This window comes from Stegodyphus dumicola, chromosome X1, assembly GCF_044657685.1.
Source record: "Stegodyphus dumicola isolate Sdum_Otavi_A_Nest chromosome X1, ASM4465768v1".
In the NCBI taxonomy this organism is placed as follows: Eukaryota; Metazoa; Arthropoda; class Arachnida; order Araneae; family Eresidae; genus Stegodyphus; species Stegodyphus dumicola.
The window spans coordinates 201,929,643-201,948,707 of record NC_140780.1 but is presented as its reverse complement, the minus strand read 5'-3'; the positions used below and the strand labels follow the sequence as shown (position 1 = coordinate 201,948,707).

General features: G+C 33.6%; 1 protein-coding gene across 9 annotated transcripts in view; it reads left to right on the top strand.

Annotated features, from left to right (window-relative positions):
* The window catches only part of LOC118190083 (hexosaminidase D-like), a 278,340-nt gene that overhangs the window by 107,352 nt on the left and 151,923 nt on the right, over nt 1-19,065 (top strand). The gene's annotated exons all lie outside the window — the stretch shown is intronic.

Genomic DNA, 19,065 nt, shown 5'->3' with positions numbered 1-19,065 from the left:
ATTCATTAATCGAAGATTGGGAATTTTGAAACTCCGTGCAAAGATGAAAGGCTTCAAAAATTCTAATTTGATCGTACATCAGAACTATATTGCTGCATTGCAAAACTGAGATCTTTGTGTCTCCCACAAAAACCATTATATATATTGTAACTATATATACAGAGTTACTGAAAACTACACTTACAGATTTGGAGGGGAGATGAACTATGTTGATATGAACCATACTGACATCATCATCGGATGCGCGTTCTGCAGGAGGGGGAAAAAAAAAAAAGGAGTTTCAAAGACAGAGAAAAGAGACGATACAAAAAGCAGTGCAAAATACTTTATTAAGCGAAATGTTACTGTACAACAACTGGTGGATACATAATATAGTTTCGCAAGTTCTGTCATTTTACAATGATGCATGTCTGACACATATGTCGAATGGATTGCCAGATATTTTCAGCGATCTGGAGTTTCGTAGATGTTAGCAGCGATGATGGCGATTTTTCCAACGTAGTCCATGTCAGAAGCAACGGATGTTTCATACGAAATAGCCTTGACGATTAACACACCCGCATCCGCATAGAAATTCGATACTAGATGACTCAGGTGAATGCGGAAGCCCTTGGTGCCGATTTGGTGTATTTAATTATGGCAAAGCACACTAGGGCTATCTGCCTAAGAGGAGGGATGCCTTCGTGGAGGACTTTCTAAGGGAAACTGGCTCGTATACACGTTACACATGGGGAAAACCACGAAAACGCCCATGCAGCCAGCCCGTTCGCGAGATTCGAACCTCGGACCGAACTACCAGTGTTCAGCGACTTTACCGCTCGGCCGCTGGTGGGCTGGTGCTGATTTGGAACCTCGCGTACAATGCCTGCTTATCTGTTTTTGGTACTGCTTTTCTATGTTAATATGGTTCATATTGATATTATCGTCCTTCTTTTCAAGACTGTGCGTTGAGTTTTGGGACACCATATATATATATATATATATATATATAGGAGAATATATAGAGCAAGGAGACCGCTGAACAGTTCAATAAGCAGTTAATGCCTCAGAGCAATAACCATCTAGGCTTCAAATACCAACCAAACCCTTAGTTGTGTTTTGCAACAAGTTCTGTTTTGTGTTTCTTCATAATTTCTTAAGTATCGTAGGCATGCAAACAAAAAAATCGAGAAAGGCTACTTCGATATCGTGCCTATGTAAGCAACAGTAACAAAGATCCAAAAATTACCTTGAACCAAGGAAAATTCTGAGTTATAAATTTAGAAATATGCTATCAGAGTAACGATAGCATATTTCCAGAGATACAATCTAATGACACGATTGGTTTATCTACATAGCTGAGTAAAAGCAGATTGAAATATTTGACTTATTCACTCAAACAGTACATTGAAATTCTGAAGCAGTAAAGCATCCCAAGGGTCTGCGTATTCAAATAAATGCGGTCACGAAGGTGTTTTTTTATAAAACTCCAATTCCATTAAGACACGGATTTAAAAGCAGCAAAGCAAATGAATTGCATTTAATAGATGTAAAACAGCTTCAGTTGAAAATGGTAACTAAGAGCATCTGAAATCAACTTTATCTCCAAAGTAAACCAATGTTAAAAGATAAAACTAGGCTATGTTTATGCAATTGTATTTGTGTTTTGAATATCAGTATTGCTTTGAAAATATTCTGAAGTTTTATTCGAAGCTGTAAGTAAGATTAAGGGAAATATTTTGTCTTACGTTCTATCAGTCTTTTCAAAAGGTGCATTTTTGCTACCGTACATTCCCTTTCTTGCAAGCTATTAAGTTATTTAAAATTATTTCTAAGAGGAAGTAAAATATTGCAAAATAAATTTAACCTATCTGTAGATAATTGGTAACTACAGAGGTAGTTGTACTCGTAGAGAAATAACTCGCTTAATAAAATCAAATCGATAGTCATCTTCACAACATTGAGTACGTTTATAGTTAACAAAAACAAGTTACAAGGAGCGTTTGTCCGCGCGCGACGCCGAACTACACAACTCACTGAGATGCAGATACAGTTAAATATTTACAATCTCTTCGCAATTAAAGGTATAGTTTTAGGTACATGAAATAATGCAGTTAAATGAACAGTTGGAAAGTAAGTAATAGTTCAAGAGTTCAATAACGGTCAATCAGCCACACATCTTTAAGCAATCTGTGTTATCAATTAACTGTGATATTAAAAAATAAACAAATATTTCTTTAAGCTCATAATCTAACTTCCCGTTTTCTGATTTCGTAGCACTGCCATGCAAAATTGTGACATATATTACAAAACTTTTAAACTGCTCAGAAAATATTACAGGGAGAGAAGCAACATTGCTGAATATAAATTTTGTTTAGGGAGAGAGGAAGAGAAAATGGAAACAGCGCGGCATCTTTAAGAACTTCTGTACGAAATTTTAATACGAGTTCCACGTTTAAGTCGGAAACTTTTCAGTATGAAATATTAGGCACTTTCATCATCTCGTGCAGTTTCGTCCTTCGAACTTCTCTTTGCCGGAGATAGAAAAATTTTCGTTTCATTTTAACCTTTTGGAAGAGACCCTACCTTTATGCAAGTAGACCTCGTGTGCTTTTCCATAATCAACTAACGAAGCAGGATGTTAAGCGATACGGCTGTAGCAAAACTTTAACAGTTTGTTACCTCTATTCAATTAATTCTAATCCAATTAAATCACGAATTTTGATTTGACAGAGAAATATATTTTTGTTGTACAAGATATTTTGTAAGGACCTATAAAATAACATTAGTTTGATATGGTAATAAAGGTTCTGCATTCATCATGCCGAAATTTAGGATGTAAAACAGATCAACTTACTTCCAGTTAAGTAAAGCTTGCAGTTTTCGTTAGAACTAGATTTATGCTTCGCTATACAGCGTTGAAAATGTCAATAAGCCGGAGACAGAGTTGTCTTACTTGGTGTTTTGTGATTTCTGTATCAAACATAAAATTCATTAACTTGGATCAGTTAATTGGTTTATATTAGGTAAAAATTTAACAGAGAGGAAATAATTAACTGCTCCATTTGTTAAGTAACGTAAAAACGTTCCCTTCCGATTGCAATAAATGTCTGAAAACTATATTAAAGTGGACAAAAGAGAAAAAGGTGAAAGTGTAAGCAAATGCGGGATTTTTTTCATGTTCCGTGAAGGCTAAGCATGTATCACCAATAATTTTACTAGAAAAATGAATGATCTTTCATTTAAGAGACCTAGGCCTGTGAAAAAGCTCTTATTTGATTAAAAGTTGTATTCTGGATTTGAGAAGCATTCTTAATTTACACTCATGTCCATAAATTAAGGATAATTCGGAGTCACGCGGAAATCGAACTCTAAAATAAATATATCACCTGTAAAATCACTACACACATCTTCAAGAATCATATGCAAATTTCAGGAAGTAACTAGATGATACCAATGGTACGTCACAATGACGAGAGTGTAAGAGAGTGATATATAAGGAATACAGGCAAAGAAGTAAAATTGTTCGCAGGCGCTTTATAAGCATTTCAGTGCAATAACCGAATAGTTATGACACAAAGGACGCATTTGGATGATTTTTTACGTGGTAGAATTATCGGCCGTCTGGAATGTGGGCGTATCCAAATGGAAGTATCAGACGAACTTGAAATTTCCCAGAGTGTCATCTCCAGACTTTGGCAACGATTCCAAGATGATGGTAATGTGAGTAGACGTTACAGCACAGGTCGTCCCAGAGATACAACGCCGAATGAGGACCGGTATTTGGCAGTTACTGCCAAAAGACACAGGCGGAGCACAGCCTCAGACCTGTCTCGTCAGCTCTCTTCAGCCACTGGTACGACAATTTCAAGGCAGACCGTGTACAGACGCTAAGGGCAGATTGGTCTATATGCTCGTAGACCTGTCAGATGCGTTCCACTTACTGCAACTCACTGTCGCCCGTGGTTAGCCTGGAGTAGAGAGCATGCATTGTGGACACCACAACAGAGGGCTTATGTGATGTTTTCCGACGAGTCCAGGTTTAGCTTGCAGTCTGATTCTCGCCGGACTTTCATATGGAGAGCTCCAGGTACCCGTTACCACCAAGAAAACATCATTGAACGACACCGTTACGGCGGTGCAGGAGTGCTCGTTTAGTGTGGAATTATTCTGGGTTCCAGAACTGACCTGCATGTTCAAATTGGAACCATGACAAGCCAAATCTATCGGGACGTCATTCTGGAACAACATGTACGTTTGTTTCGGAGCGCCATGGGCGCACAGTTTGTGTTTATGGATGACAACGCCCGTCCTCACCGTGCAAACATCGTAAGCGAATGCCTTCAATCGGAGGATATCACCCGTATGGACTGGCCAGCATTCTCACTGGACTTGAATCCAGTAGAGCACGTGTGGGACATGCTTGGCCGACGAGTTGCAGCCCGCCAACCTCCTCCTACATGTCTACCGGTACTTCGGAGAGCACTGCTTTTTGAGTGGTGTAATATCCCCCAAGATCAGATCAATATTTTGATACTTAGCATGCCTAGGCGTTGTACGGACTGTATTGCATCGTCTGGGAGACATACAACGTATTAGCAATCATACCAACCATGTAATATTGGTTTTTTGTAAATAGGTTTTTTTTGTAATTTGCCCAAGGAGAAAAAATCGCTAATTTTTTAATAATGTCAAAAATATTGCATCTTTTTCTGCTCTTTACCTTTTGTTTAATAAATAAGCTTTACAAATAAGTCAAATTTGTTTTGCTTCTAACTCTTCCTTTGCCTGATTTTGCATTATCCTTAATTTATTGACATGGGTGTAAATGCTATTATTCTTATGTCAAACTGAAAAAGGAGCATTATTATCTTATATTAAACTATAATCAAATAGTACTTTATGTTCGAGTCCTTTAATTGCTTGCCACTCTTGCGTTTGTTTGGATTTCAGATCATTGCCTTAAATGGGAAGGATTACGAATAAAAAGCAAAAATTTATAAATCTTTCAAGATAAAGATAAATGGATTTTCGGAAATGGGTAGTATATTTAATAATCAAAGTCATTTTACTTACTGGCAGAAGAAACCACCATCAAAAATCCCCCATCGAAATCAATAGGATAAACCTTTCCAAATCAATAAGGTGCGTTTTTGAAGCAAACAGTTTAAATCAATATTTTGCTTGGAAAATACTTATGTAAATAATAGAATATTCAGAATATTTTATATCTGCATGCAAAAGGGAAACCTTAATGTGCGCTTTCATTCATCTTTTCAAAGTTTTTCTCCCTCTATTTTTCGTTTTTGTTTTCTGAGGAGTTACTTGTGAGTATGTGGTTTAAATTACAATGGCTTCAAGACTAAATCTAATGCACTAAAATAGGTTGGATGTACAGCACACACATATATACATATATATATATAGAGAGAATTTCCTTTAGTATTATTACGAAAATCTTGTACTGGAACATTTTTCTTCGCAAAAGTCGTTTATGCAATTACGATATACAAGATACTTAAAAAATTTCGAGTTACCAGTCATTTATTTAAGCTTATAAAAGGGTTGGAATTATGTCAAGTTCTGTAACTTCGTCAATTCTATCTCCCTTCCGTTCAGTCATTTTTGACGTATTATGTAAGTAACAAAAGGAAAAAAAATGACTCAGCAAGTGTATTCTTGCTTCATAAAATCGATTTCTTCAGAAAATATTCTTACAAATTTCATCTCTATGAACTGGGAAATATAAGAATAAAGTCAATGATGGGATTCAGTTTGCATAAAAAAATTCAATAAAAAGAGAATTCGATGCAGATTCAAGTATTTTCTCAAGATTTGAGACTTTCTATTACCATTTTTGAAGGTATTTTGAAGTATTTTGCTAATTACACTGTAACTTTTAAAGTTTTGGTATGGGATTTATATAACTAACCAGCTCATAGGTGAAAAGACGGTTCAGTGGCAGTGTAATTAAAAGGCCCAAAACAATGGTATTTGTATCATGGCTTTTATTCTGGACTGCCTAATGCTGTGTATTCTTTGTGTATTTTCGCTATGTGCAACTTAAATACCACCAGTTTTCTTAAAAATGCCGGAGATGAAATCTTCACTGCTTAAGAAGGCAATCGTTTTAAATACCTTTTGATGTTTAAAAAGGAAAAAAAACTTCAAACATAAATACGTTCTCGAGGTACAGTTTCGGTTGCACTTAGTCTTCAAATTCAGAGACAACTCAGGTTAATGTACTTTTGTCAGTCATCAAAATTACTCTGTGATGATTTTAGTGCTAGACGCTTTTACCTAAATGTAGATCAGGACATTAACAATTGCATGATAATAGTTTCAACGATCACAACCGATATCTAAGATTGCGTCAGAGTTACAACTAACTGCTCAGAAGAATTTCACCTGTGATTCATTAATTCGGCTTTAAAAGAAGAAAATCAAACAGGAAAAAGAAAACATCAAAGATTCGTTTGTTAGTGTAATTTTTAGTAACTAATATGGAGTCAGAAATGTACGCAATGAATCAGACACCTCCATTGTTTTAGTGCCAAGAAATATTAAATAGGGCATAACTGTGACATTCGGTGCTTCGGTGTGTTTACGGGACAAATATGATCACTGTTAGTTTGCTTGTTTGTCTATGTGATTACGGCAAAGCATTCGAGGGCTATCTCTCTAAAGGGGGATGCCTTCGGGGAGGATTTTTTAAGTAAAATTGGCTCGTATATACGTTAACACACGGGAAAACCACGAAATGCCCATGCAGCCAGCCCATTCGCGGGGTTCGAACTCGCAGAAACGAAGTACTAGTGTTCATCGACTTTTCCGTTCCGCCGCTCTAGGCGCTCTGAGTTAGTCTAAAAAAGAAATTAAAATATTTTACTGAATCGAAACAAATTAATTTATTGAGTACATTCTTAGTAAATGAAGCAACGAATAACGACTTCATTATTAAGTCCAATTTAATACCATTTTTTATTCTTTAGAGCTTTAATTTCAAGAATCGCTACATTTCCCGTTCTTCACTACTCTTTGCTATGCAGGGGTTTAATACTTAATGAAGGAATGTATCATTAAATTTTTCTAAGTATTTCAAGGAATTATTCAAAAATTAGAACATCTAGATTTTCCTTTTTCTTTTTTAAAAGTGATATGTCGGTATCATTGAGAAATCTAAAGACCTTGTGTACGCAGCCAAAGGTAATTAATTAAATATTTCTTTTAAATCTTTCGTATCTTTCAGAGGTCTTAATCATGAAAGTTTTAACTAGCAATAATATTTAATTGGAAGAAAAGCATATTTATGTAAAAACTAAAACTAAGCCACAAAGCGCAACCCTAGATTAGCCTAGATTTTGAATAAAACACTAAGGATATCGAAGGGGATTTGAATGTACATTCTTTATCGTCAGGTCGCTCTCGAAATCAAAACTCTTTTCAAAATCTACATAGGGTTGCTTCTGGGTCTCATTTTAATTAACAGTAACATATTTTGCTATCGATATTCATGTTTATAATATTTAAGGATTTGCAAAGTATGTAGATGAAGCATGTTGTCAGTTATGTCTAATGAGAAAGGACACGCAATTTATTAGACCGATTACGAGGGGATGAAGAAATTTATTTCAAATGTTTAGAATGTGTAAGAGAACTGAAGAAGTTATTTACATTTTTGAGAGTTTATAACACAAGAAATATATAAATTTGAATTTACGAATTTACGTAGTTTATTAGACAACTAAGATCAGCTTATAAGAAATAAGGTAAATTTTTTATATTTTTATCCATTGTTTAGTAATGTCTGTATACATATATATCTCAAGACACGCCATAATGAAGACATGGAGTTCATCTCTACCAAAAGGTATCTTTCCAGCTTTCTCAAAGGTGATATGAGTGATCTCATCAGAGAAAGAATGTTACTGTAGGATGAGATGAGCCGATAGTATTTCATTTTAAAATGGAGGCAATCTTCTTCTTTTAACTTTTTTGTTATCATATAAGACACAGATCATGAACTTCGAAGTTTTGTTTCCTCAATATTCAGGCTTCACGCTATCATTGTCTGCTGACAATCTATCGAACACTTCAGTTGCATAGAGCCCCAAGTTAGACTGCACATGTCTCATGCTTTTGTAAATTATGTTAATAAATTTAACTTTTAAACATAAGTCCTTTCAGTGAGTGAACTGCTAGTTTCACGTTCGATAAACAAGATTCGTTCGACATATCTGGCAGAATATTCATTCAGACGTAACTTTAAAACAGTAGAAGACCCTTTATTTATTAAAACGTCAGTCTTGACAGATTTCAGTCGTTTTAGAATTAAACTTTTAAAAAGAGATGCATTGAATAATATTTTGCGATAAAATACATCTTAGAATCCAGTTTATAGCAAGAGATACGGAATAAAATGAAGAAATTTTCACGCTTCAGGAATATATTTTCAGAAACATCATTTCCTCGCTTTTATAGAGAGTATTTTTCGTTTATTCATTTTCCTTGCAAACACTCGAGTAAGTAGTTCCGGCAATACAATATTTTCTTGGTTTCTTCTTTTTTTCTGCGAAGCTATCAGATAAGAAAGAGATTCAACGGTAAGGAGATGCATTGCTAATATTGGCTTTGTGAGGAAAAAAAAGAATGAAGATCACAAAAAGCGGAAAACGCTTTCTGGAAGTTTCCGGCCTTCTTAGCTTGCTTTGATTTGCGACAGCACTATTGTACATCCTGTTTTCTTAACTCCAGTCTGCGATGGAATAAGCTCTTTTGTCTGTTAATCTTGAAACTTCTGGGTATTTCTATTTCAGAAATATTGGCTGAAATAGTTTTATTCTTCAGCTGAATCGGATTTAATTCAAATTCTTTCACTAAATTTTCAGGTAACGGAGACTCAAAAATGCGTTGAAGAGTAGGTCAAAAATAAACTTAACGATAAAATGAAGACTCAGAAGTTTCTTTCTCTGATGATTTTAGCTATTTTAAAAATTCTTACAAGAAACTGAAATATCTGGATATTTCATTAATATCAAAACATGTAATCGCACTCTGAGGCACATGGTATTGCCAATTTCAGCTCTAAAGGAATATCCCACATTTTTCTACATATACGCTATTTAATACATTATAAGTACCTTTATATCATTTAGTTTTAAGGTAAGATAGATAATATTTCATTGTTGTTGATATGAATTTCTACATATTGTGTCGCACAATAAAGCTAAAAATGTAAGGAAAGTTCTTACCATCCACGTGTTATATGATAACTTACTTTGCACTTTAATACAACTTTGCAGATATTAATGAATTTTTGTGATCAATTTGATAGCATTTATTTATCTATTCACTTAGTTTTTTGAAGATCGAGGAAAAGGATGTATAAGACACATGCTTTATCGAACAAATGTTTACCGTTTCAAGAGAAACAGTAAACTTTTCAGGGATTTAAATAGCTATTTATTTGATCAAATATATGATAATTTTAATGCTTAAATTCCTAGTAACAATACATAACCATAAGCTAATTTTTTTCATAAAAGGTGATACGACTTTATAACCAACGCATTATGAGGACATTCATTTATCTCGTAGAGTTCTATTTAGTTTTACTAAGAGTTATTTTAATTTGTGAACCTTTTCTGAATTCTCCACTCGCATTTCCTCGCCAGGATGCAAATTAAGAAGGTGAAAGACAGCATTTAAACTGTTTTTTAAACTGTTGGAACGAAAAGGTTAGAAAAAGAGTGATTTCGGTAGTGAAAACGCACGGTTACTAGTTCTTCTCCAGCTGGTTAATCTTAGTAGCGGCTACGCATTCTTGCCATCGAGTTAGTATCCTGCCGGTATAGGTTTTCTGAGTCAGCCTGTTAGATTAAATTAAATTGAATTGGGAAGTCTAGCACTACATCTTTACCTTTTAAATTTACTGATAAGTTAACTTTTAAGTTCTCACCGCAAGCTGGTATTGTATTTGTACGCACGTAAATCCGTGTTTTCTGTTAAACAGTTCGTGATAAATAAAAAGGTCTTTTACATCCTTTTCTTAGTTATGTTCGTCTTCACGCCTGTAGGAGAATTCACAAGGTTTAACTCTTAAGTAGATCTAATTGCGAAGCGCACTGGATGTCACAACCTGTCAGATAAATACCCAAATTCCGGAAACAAATATTTTACCGTACAATAAAACGTTACTACATTAACTTCTACGTATTTTCTTAATGTACTAGTTCCATTAATTTTCCTGCTGACATATGTATACATGTTAACAAAAAAGTGTTTCTATTCATTTTTTATTTTATATTTACTCTGTCTAAAATGTTTCAGATGAATGAAGTGAACACACTCTATTTTGCACGAAAGTTTTGGAATATCCTTTGTTTGAAACCGCAGAATTTTATTGCAGGTCGTATATGATCACCGATTTTGGTGACGGCTTTTTGTACTTCTGCATCTCCCATATAAGCTATATTATAATTTAATTGAATTGTTTCCTGTAGCTCATAACAATGCAAAATACTGAAACCTAAGAGCGTGGGGGTTAGAATGTGTAGACAACTTTAAAAACCTTTCAAAATATCATGACGTCATGATGAAATTTGATATTTCGAAATGTTTTAATATAACCCATTAAATGATGCATAACTATGTATTTACATTAAGAAAGTAAGAGTAAATACTAAGTCTAAAAGAAGAAGTAATAATACTTTCTGCAAAATAACGCAATTTTGTATGCTCGTTAAATAACCCTGTCTTCAATATTTTGTTAATTTTTTCATCTGTATTTAATTTTATGAGCTTCAGCTGTCGTTTTAGAAGCAGCTACATTTTCATCTATTGAATGTTTAAAGTTAAAATTCGGATGTAAGTTGCTAGATACTCTAGTTACCGTCCCTAAAAGAATTTTCTTATTATAATTTCACGCAAATTCAAGTCGTAATTTAATTCAGTTTTTTATATATTTTTAGCCTGAATAATTTTATTTTGTATACGTAACGCACAATGCTTAGCTTTTTAAAATTATAGCTATGTTCTTTTATTATAAACCTGCCCGTGTAAAAAGAGTTTTCAAAAAATCAACCGAGCTGCTGTAAAAGTACGGAAAATTCCATATTATAAGAAATAAGCAATTGCATTTTCTGAAAGAGAAAATTCATAATTCTAAATACTGTTTAAGTTGAAATAAATATTTCCTAGCCGAAATTTATTCAACTTCATTTTAAAAGTCTTTGGATTGGGTCATTCGCCAAATTTCATTAAAAAATATTTAAACTGGAGCCTTTTCCTTTACTTTCTGGAGGCCCAGAAGTGAGTTAGCAAATAAGATCTCTGAACGCTGGAAGTTCAACTGGAATTCAAATCTCAGCGAACGGACTGACTTCATGAGCGTTTCGTAGTTTCATGTATGTGTAACATGAATACGAACCAAATCCTCTTAGAAATTCCTTCATGGAGGCATCCCACCTTTCAAGAAGATAGCCTCCGCATGATTTTCTAATCAACTAAACACACTAAAAGAGTATTTCTGGATTATTTAGTCTAGCAACTGCACTCTTGTTTTTGAGATTCTGTAAAATATATAAAGCTAATAAATAATAAATAATAATAGGAATGATATATAATAATAAGTAATAACAATATAATAATAGTAACAATAATATAATAATCTAGTAAATAATATAATAATAAAATGTAATAAATTTCTTTTGTAAAATATACTTTGCAGAGGATTGTAATTTATATTTTTGTTTGGAATAAAACAGAACTGAACTGTTCAACATTCTGCGTTATGATTCGAAATTTTAAATAATTAGCATGACGTTCTTTTAAAGATCAAAAGATAATGTTTTTAAAACAGTTTGTTTTCATGCACATTTCTGTTATTGGGAAAATATCTATAGAAAGAAATTATTTTATTAACTTCCATTATCATTTGCAAGTGGATATATGCTTTTTGAAATTTGTGTCGTAATAATGCAGTATAATTTAACGTGTTTAATTTTGTTTAAAAAATGTTCAACATTAATATATGCAGTAATTTCTCTCTTGCTGTGTTAAATATATTACATTTATTTCACGAATTCATTATTTTAGTTTCACGAAGTCGAGTGTTTTCTCTCTGTGTAGTTTTGGCTTATAGAAGATAGACTATTATTTCATACAGCAAGTTCTTTGACTCATACAGCAAGACCAGTTTTTTAATTCAGTCTTAAACGGTAACGAAAAGTACTTTAATAAAAGTCAGTTTATTTAAAAATTTATTTTATATTATTAAAAGCAAAATTTAGAAAATAATTGATTTGTTTCATAAGGAAAAGTACTCATTGGTATCTTACTGAGTTTACTAGCTTCATACTGTAATTTCTTTGTTTGAAATGCAATATATTTTTTCCTAGCTGACAAATTAATTTCTCATTATCTTTTTTCAACCACGATATTAAAACATTGTTTCCATTTCAACTTATTGATTGCCTTTACAAACGGAAGCATTGCTTAAGTCTCAAATATTTGCTAAATTATCCCTGACGACACACTGCGCATTTACGCATAAAATAACACTAACCTCATCATATAAAAGCAAGAAATTTGCAAAAGTAATTTTCAAACTATCATTTAAAACACAAATGTACAATTTCCATAAGTACTTTGTTATGTTATATTAGTTTCAGATTAGTTGTTATAAGAGGGTTAAAGCACATATTTTGTTTAAAAAATGTTCAACATTAATATATGCAGTAATTTCTCTCTTGCTGTGTTAAATATATTACATTTATTTCACGAATTCATTATTCAGTTTTTAATCAACTGTAAATATTATCTACGTATATAAAAGAAACATATGTATTATTCATAATACTGATTACAGTAGTTTGAGCTAACGCCATTCTACGTTTTGGTATTCCTGAATCAATACAGTAATTAGTCAGAACATGTTTTTTATGCTGCTACACACACATCATTAAAACTTTCAGAAAAGTTTAGAAACAAAATTTATTGCATAAAAGAGTTATTAGATAGACAGCACTCTCAGGATAATAACTTAAATATCTAATTAAATCAGGTTTCTCGCGTAAGCAAAAGTTTAACTAAAATATTCTTTGGTTTATCTCAAGTTATACCGTCAGTTACTTGTGCCAGGTTTTAAGAAAAAAGTACACCAGATTTTGATATCCTGTCAACAACACATGCCGTTAGTATTCTGTCAGTGCCTAAAAGCAGTATCATGAGTATAATAGATGTGTCAAAAGCTGCAAATCGAACTCACGTTTGTTTAATGAATACTCTGAAACCACGATAATGCTTCCTTCAGTTGTCTCTTTTTGCATGAATAGGTTCATAGTAAAGCTCTGAGAAAGGAATTCTTTCCTATAATAAAGCTATTGTATTTAAAAATGTATAATTTCATTTGCATTGCAGGTTTAATATTGTTCAACAAATGCGCTAAAGCTTAATTAATTTTCGAAGTTACGCTTTATGATGCTGATATAAATAAACATGATTAAATTAAATTGTGAAACATTTCTGTAATATGAAGTGCGGAGAAAGAGTATGTAAGCATTAAATAAAAACAGCATTTTATAATGTTTTTCGTAAAAATAGCACCCATTGTTTCGACCTTTAATCACATAATGTATATATATGAAAAGACGTGGCTGAAACTGATGGGACAAAAATATGTAGAGGCATTAGGGTATTTTGAAAACAGAATATGTGCAAAATGAGCAATGCCTTTGCCGGGACTCAAACCACGGACCTTACGAATACGCGTCGAGTGGGCTGATTAGTACACTACGAAGGCATGTTAAGAAGGTGGGAGAAATACCTTATATACTCCCCCTTTTAAAGTGCGACTGGGGATTAGGGGATCCATTCGCCAAATCCTAGTGGCGGAGAATCATCATCCACCCCCTTTTCTAGCTCGGGCGCCACTGTAGAGTTATTTAGATATTTTGGAATCAGGAGAAGTAAAAATTGAGCATTGCCCTTGCCGGGACTCGAACCACGGATCTCTCAAATACGCGCCGAGTGTGCTGACCACGACACTACGAAGGTATGCTGAGAAGTCGGGAGAAGAGAAATACATTATAAATGTACTTCAGGATGTAAGAGGATTGAATTATTGGATTGTATTATTCAGTTATGTCAAAGCACACGAGGGCTATCTGCCTAAAGGGAGGGATGCCTTCGTGGAGGACTTTCTAAGGGAAACTGTCTCGTATACACGTTACACATGGGGAAAACCACGAAAACGCCCATGCAGCCAGCCCGTTTGTGGGACTAAAACCTCGGACCAAACTACCAGTGTTCAGCGTCTTTACCGGTCGGCCGCTGGTGGGCCTCGGGATGTAAGAAGAAGAATAGTTTTCCTCAATAGCCGGACACTTTACTAGTTGAGCATTCGTCTGGAGAGATCGAATTCATCAGTCATTTAGCCGTCTCATGACCGAGAACATTGCATAGGGTGCACCGCAGAAGATTACCTTTGTTACGTAAGCGAGGAGGGAGAGTTTCGTTTCACTTTTCATGAAGAACAACTCGGGGGATGCCCAAAGATCTCCTATCCTTCTTCTCTTACTATCAAACTTCTCAAGAAGACTTTCGGCTCTCCAGTATTTTAAGTACCCTCATGCCGCACAGACATTATATACTTACAAACATCCAAGCCTTCTTCGGAATTTGAACCCAGACCCAAAGACATCAGAGCATCTACAGGGAAAGCAGTTGAATACAGTTACTGGCTGAAACGTATAAGAATTTGCCGGACAACCTCAATTTTACTTGCCAAATTCTTGCCGAATGTTCATACTTGCCAAATTCTTGCCGAATGTTCGGCGGTCACTTTTACTATAACAACGGTTTGTGCTAGGTCAGGAAGACGGCGGCAGCTGCAGCACCAAAATGTCTACTACAAGCCCACGTCGGTTAAGATCCATCTCTAGCAATTTAAGCTACGCTGCTTGTCGTTAGCCTGTGAAGAGTGTGTACCAGGCACAATGAAAAGTCTCAAAAATAAATCGTAACTGTTAAGTTAAATTAAATGTGACATGTGTACCAGCTATTTTCAACCAAATGACGTAGCAGCTAAAGTTATATTTGAATACACTAAAGATTAGTATATCGTAATCCTGTGTAAAGTTATGGATAATTATGACATGTTAAAAATTGATATTTGTTCATACATTTATAGAACGATGCCAATGGAACAAATCTTTGTCTTCGATTGCCGTATAATCAAAACACACTGATTACTAAAATTTTATCGTATACTCAATTTTAATTGAACCAAAAAGGTTGTCACTGATTTTTGTTTGTTTGTTTTTGTTTTTTATCGTTTCTCAAGACAGCATGCCTCACGCATTTTGTCTAAGTTACTTCATATCACTGGGTCTACGCTAATGGAATTAAGCACATGAAACTATAAACTGCCATCATCTACCAATGATGCATACTTGTATGAACACGAAGGCTCGAACCACATCATATAAACTGATAATTTATTATTGAGTTTGCCTAGTTTGCAGTGTTATGGTCTTTTTCTTTCAGAATTGGAAAATAAGTGATTTTTCGATAAACAGTATGCACATTCGGTTCCATATGTTTAATACTACGATATCTGGTATTCTGAAACCTACTACTTTGCAATCCACATTTCCATCCCAAATTTGATTTAATAATTTAATGCTTTTATATATTAAATGCTTTTAATAATTTGGTAATAAATAACAGTGACAGAAAAATGGCCTAAATTTTATTTTTTCAACTTTAATCTTCCCAGGGATAATATATATATATATATAGTTTCTACTGAAACAAATTCAATAACTCTTAACTTAAAGCTAAAATTTTATGACGGTTCTTACAGATTGCGTGTTATGACTGATATTCATCACTATATGTATGCATAAACAGCAAATATAGCTAGGTCAGAACATCGACAATGGTATTTATATTGGAGCTGTATGTACCTAAGTTTCGACACTTATATTAATATGGTGAATATAAGCTGTTGAAATAACGATAAGAAAACACGGTTATAAAACAAAGAAAAGAAGTGAAAAAGATTCGCTTATTCTTTCGCTTTCCATTTTCAGGCTGAGACATATAAATTCCCTTAATATTCTACATTTATTTTGAAATTTTTCCAGTCAATATCTATAAAGATAGTAAGAAATACGAGTATTTTCTACGAGAAAAAGATGCTTTTGACACACAAAATCAATTCATGTTTTATCCTCGCATTTTAAAATCAGACTGCCTCCTTCTTTATGGTGTTGCTTACCTTTGTTTTAAATTAGTTCTGTTGTTGTTTGAAGAAAAACTTGAAAAGGGGAAAAGTAGATAAAATATTAAGCCGAAAAAAGTGATTGCACATGAAATTGAGGCGTTTAACTGATTAGTTTGTTTTTAATTAACCAGGTAAGTTATCTGTGAAAAGAAAGTTACCGAAAGTATGCTAATTAATTTCCACGATGACAGATATGAATAATAATTGCTAATGCAGACATAAGCTCCTTATCATAGTAAGTAACGGGCACTGAGCTCATCAAAGAAGATTTTTAATATTTAAAGGAGGTTTACTTTCGCAGAAGGGATCGCATTAATCAACATATTTCATTTAGTATTTTCAAAAAAATGGTGCAATAATATCTTAAATTATATATTTCATTTTAGATTTAGCAATTCCAAAGATTTAATTGAGTATTCCAAAGCACGCTAGGACAACTTTTCTAATGGAATGATACCTCCGTGGCGAACTTTCGAAGAAAATATGGCTTGTATTCATTTTCCTTGTAAGGAAAACCATGAAAATGTTTATACAGCCAGTTCTTTCGCTGAAATTTATACTGGATCAAATAAACGTAAAGGCGATTTTGTGTTGTTTACAGAAATAGATAATCAAGATAAGAATTGTTATTTCAAGTAATTATGATACGGTTACTATGACTTTATATACTTTAATGCAAATTAAATTATTTTAGAATTCCGATAAAATTTCCAAATACTTATATATATACTGAGCAATTAAATATAAACTGACTCTGACTTGAGAAAGATCATCTTGTAAGAAATTATAGTATTTGCCCCATGCTTATCCTTGTGGTGCAGTGATTAACATATTCAGAGAGCAAATAGAAGGCCTTTGATTCGATTCTCGGGTTGTAATTCTTTTTTCCCCACTTCCGCTCGGAAAGCTTGATAACCTCTATGATCTTAAGAAAAATAGCTTTGAACTATATTAAGTTATTGGACCCCCGGATCCAAACCGTAATCATCCAACAGGAAATAATGGAGGATAGTCGAATTGCTCAATTCACTAATTATCATGGATTGTAAATAACATACGCAAAAATTGTCATGCTACAGGAATAATACTGGAAAATAACTACGCTAAATTCTCTTTCCACGGAAACTGACCGATTGCGAAAAATGAGTATATTATTGCTTATTGGATTAAGTTCCTTACTCCATTCTTGATCATTTCACTCTTTTCCATACTTAATATTTAAATAAATTTTGAAGAATGGCAAACAGTACTTTCGATATTACATTACGTTATGCTTGAAAAAAATATGTGTTGTATGCCCTAGGAACTAAAAGTGAAAAGTCAAAGATTTTCAAGTTTTAAAATATTTAAGTTAGAATATTTCCCGCTGCATTGCTATTAAATTCTCGAACCTGTCATTTAATCGACCAAAAGAACTGTAAACAAGTTTTGTTAAAGTGTAAACGAATGAAGCTGTCAATTTCTCAACTAAAATAATCATTGTCTTATTTCCTTCAGTAAGAAGTGAAGTTTGAAGTTTCCAGTTTTCAAGGAATTTGGAACATAAAACGTACAGAATAAAATAGTTCATGAAGATGTACATCAAAGTACTTGCTTAAACGTTTTTAACGGAACAAAATAATCTATTCTTGTATTGTAGTTCTTGTATTCTATATTGTAAAATCGCGTCATATAGATATATGTTTTACTGACCTACATTTATGTAAAGACTATAAAATATTTGATTATCTCTCTATTTTAATAACTTAATTTGCGAACAATTCAGAGATTTTTATTCCAAATATAAATCCACAGTATGTGAAGTTTCCAAAGGCATGCACTTCAAGTGGAGGAACATAATCTAGAGTGTGTTTGCTAATTGCTCTAGACCAGTGGTTCTCCACCGGTGGTACGCAAGAGAAAAATGTGATACGCAAAGAAGCAAAGCATTTTTAACTATTAAATTCTAAACTTAAAATTTCAACATCCTGACTGAGTTTTTTCTCGAACGCTCGTAAATTTATGCGATCTGAGCTTTGTTCAAGAGTGGTGATAATAATACTTTGTAGTAGTGGTACTAAAGGTTTTCAATTTTGGTTTAGAACGTACGCGATAGTCAAAAGCTTGAGAACCGCTGCTCTAGACAAAACGTCTTTTCTAGAAACCTTTGTCAAATAGCCGTCACGTACAAGCGCTTTAAGGATATTACTGCTTCAAAGCACTAATAAAATACCTTATTTTTAACGTACGCGGGAGTCAAGGGCCCTAACATCCAGCTCAGATCTGAAATTACATATGATATATCCTCTTACAGAAGCTTAAAAGTTAATATTTTGCTGTACACTATCTTAAGTAACACAGGATACTGTTGTCTTATTTCAAAGTAAAGCAGAGAAATTTCGTGTTCTTTATTAAATTATTTAAATGATCAAACGAAGCAGCTGCTTCTCTTTCGCAACAGGCAAGTCGTTACGCTGATGCTGTGAAAAGGGACACTGTGAGAAGCACAGCGTTACTAAAAAATAAATTCTTTTGTGAAGTGAAAAGTTAAACTGAACTGAGTTCATTTGTGGCACAAAGTGTTAAAAGACTAAGCAAATGAGCCAAACGTCTTCCAAACTTTGTCTACCTTATCACACGTTGCTTGCTTTATTAATCAATAATGAATGTTTGCAGCGGAGCCTGTAAGTCTGCTTCTCATATGTAACCGTGGAAAGAAGAGGAACCTGAAAATGAATGCTGATTTTTTTGTGTTCCCAGATGATAAATTGCTTTAGCAGGGAATGTTTTTGTAACTGTTTATACTTATATAATGCGTA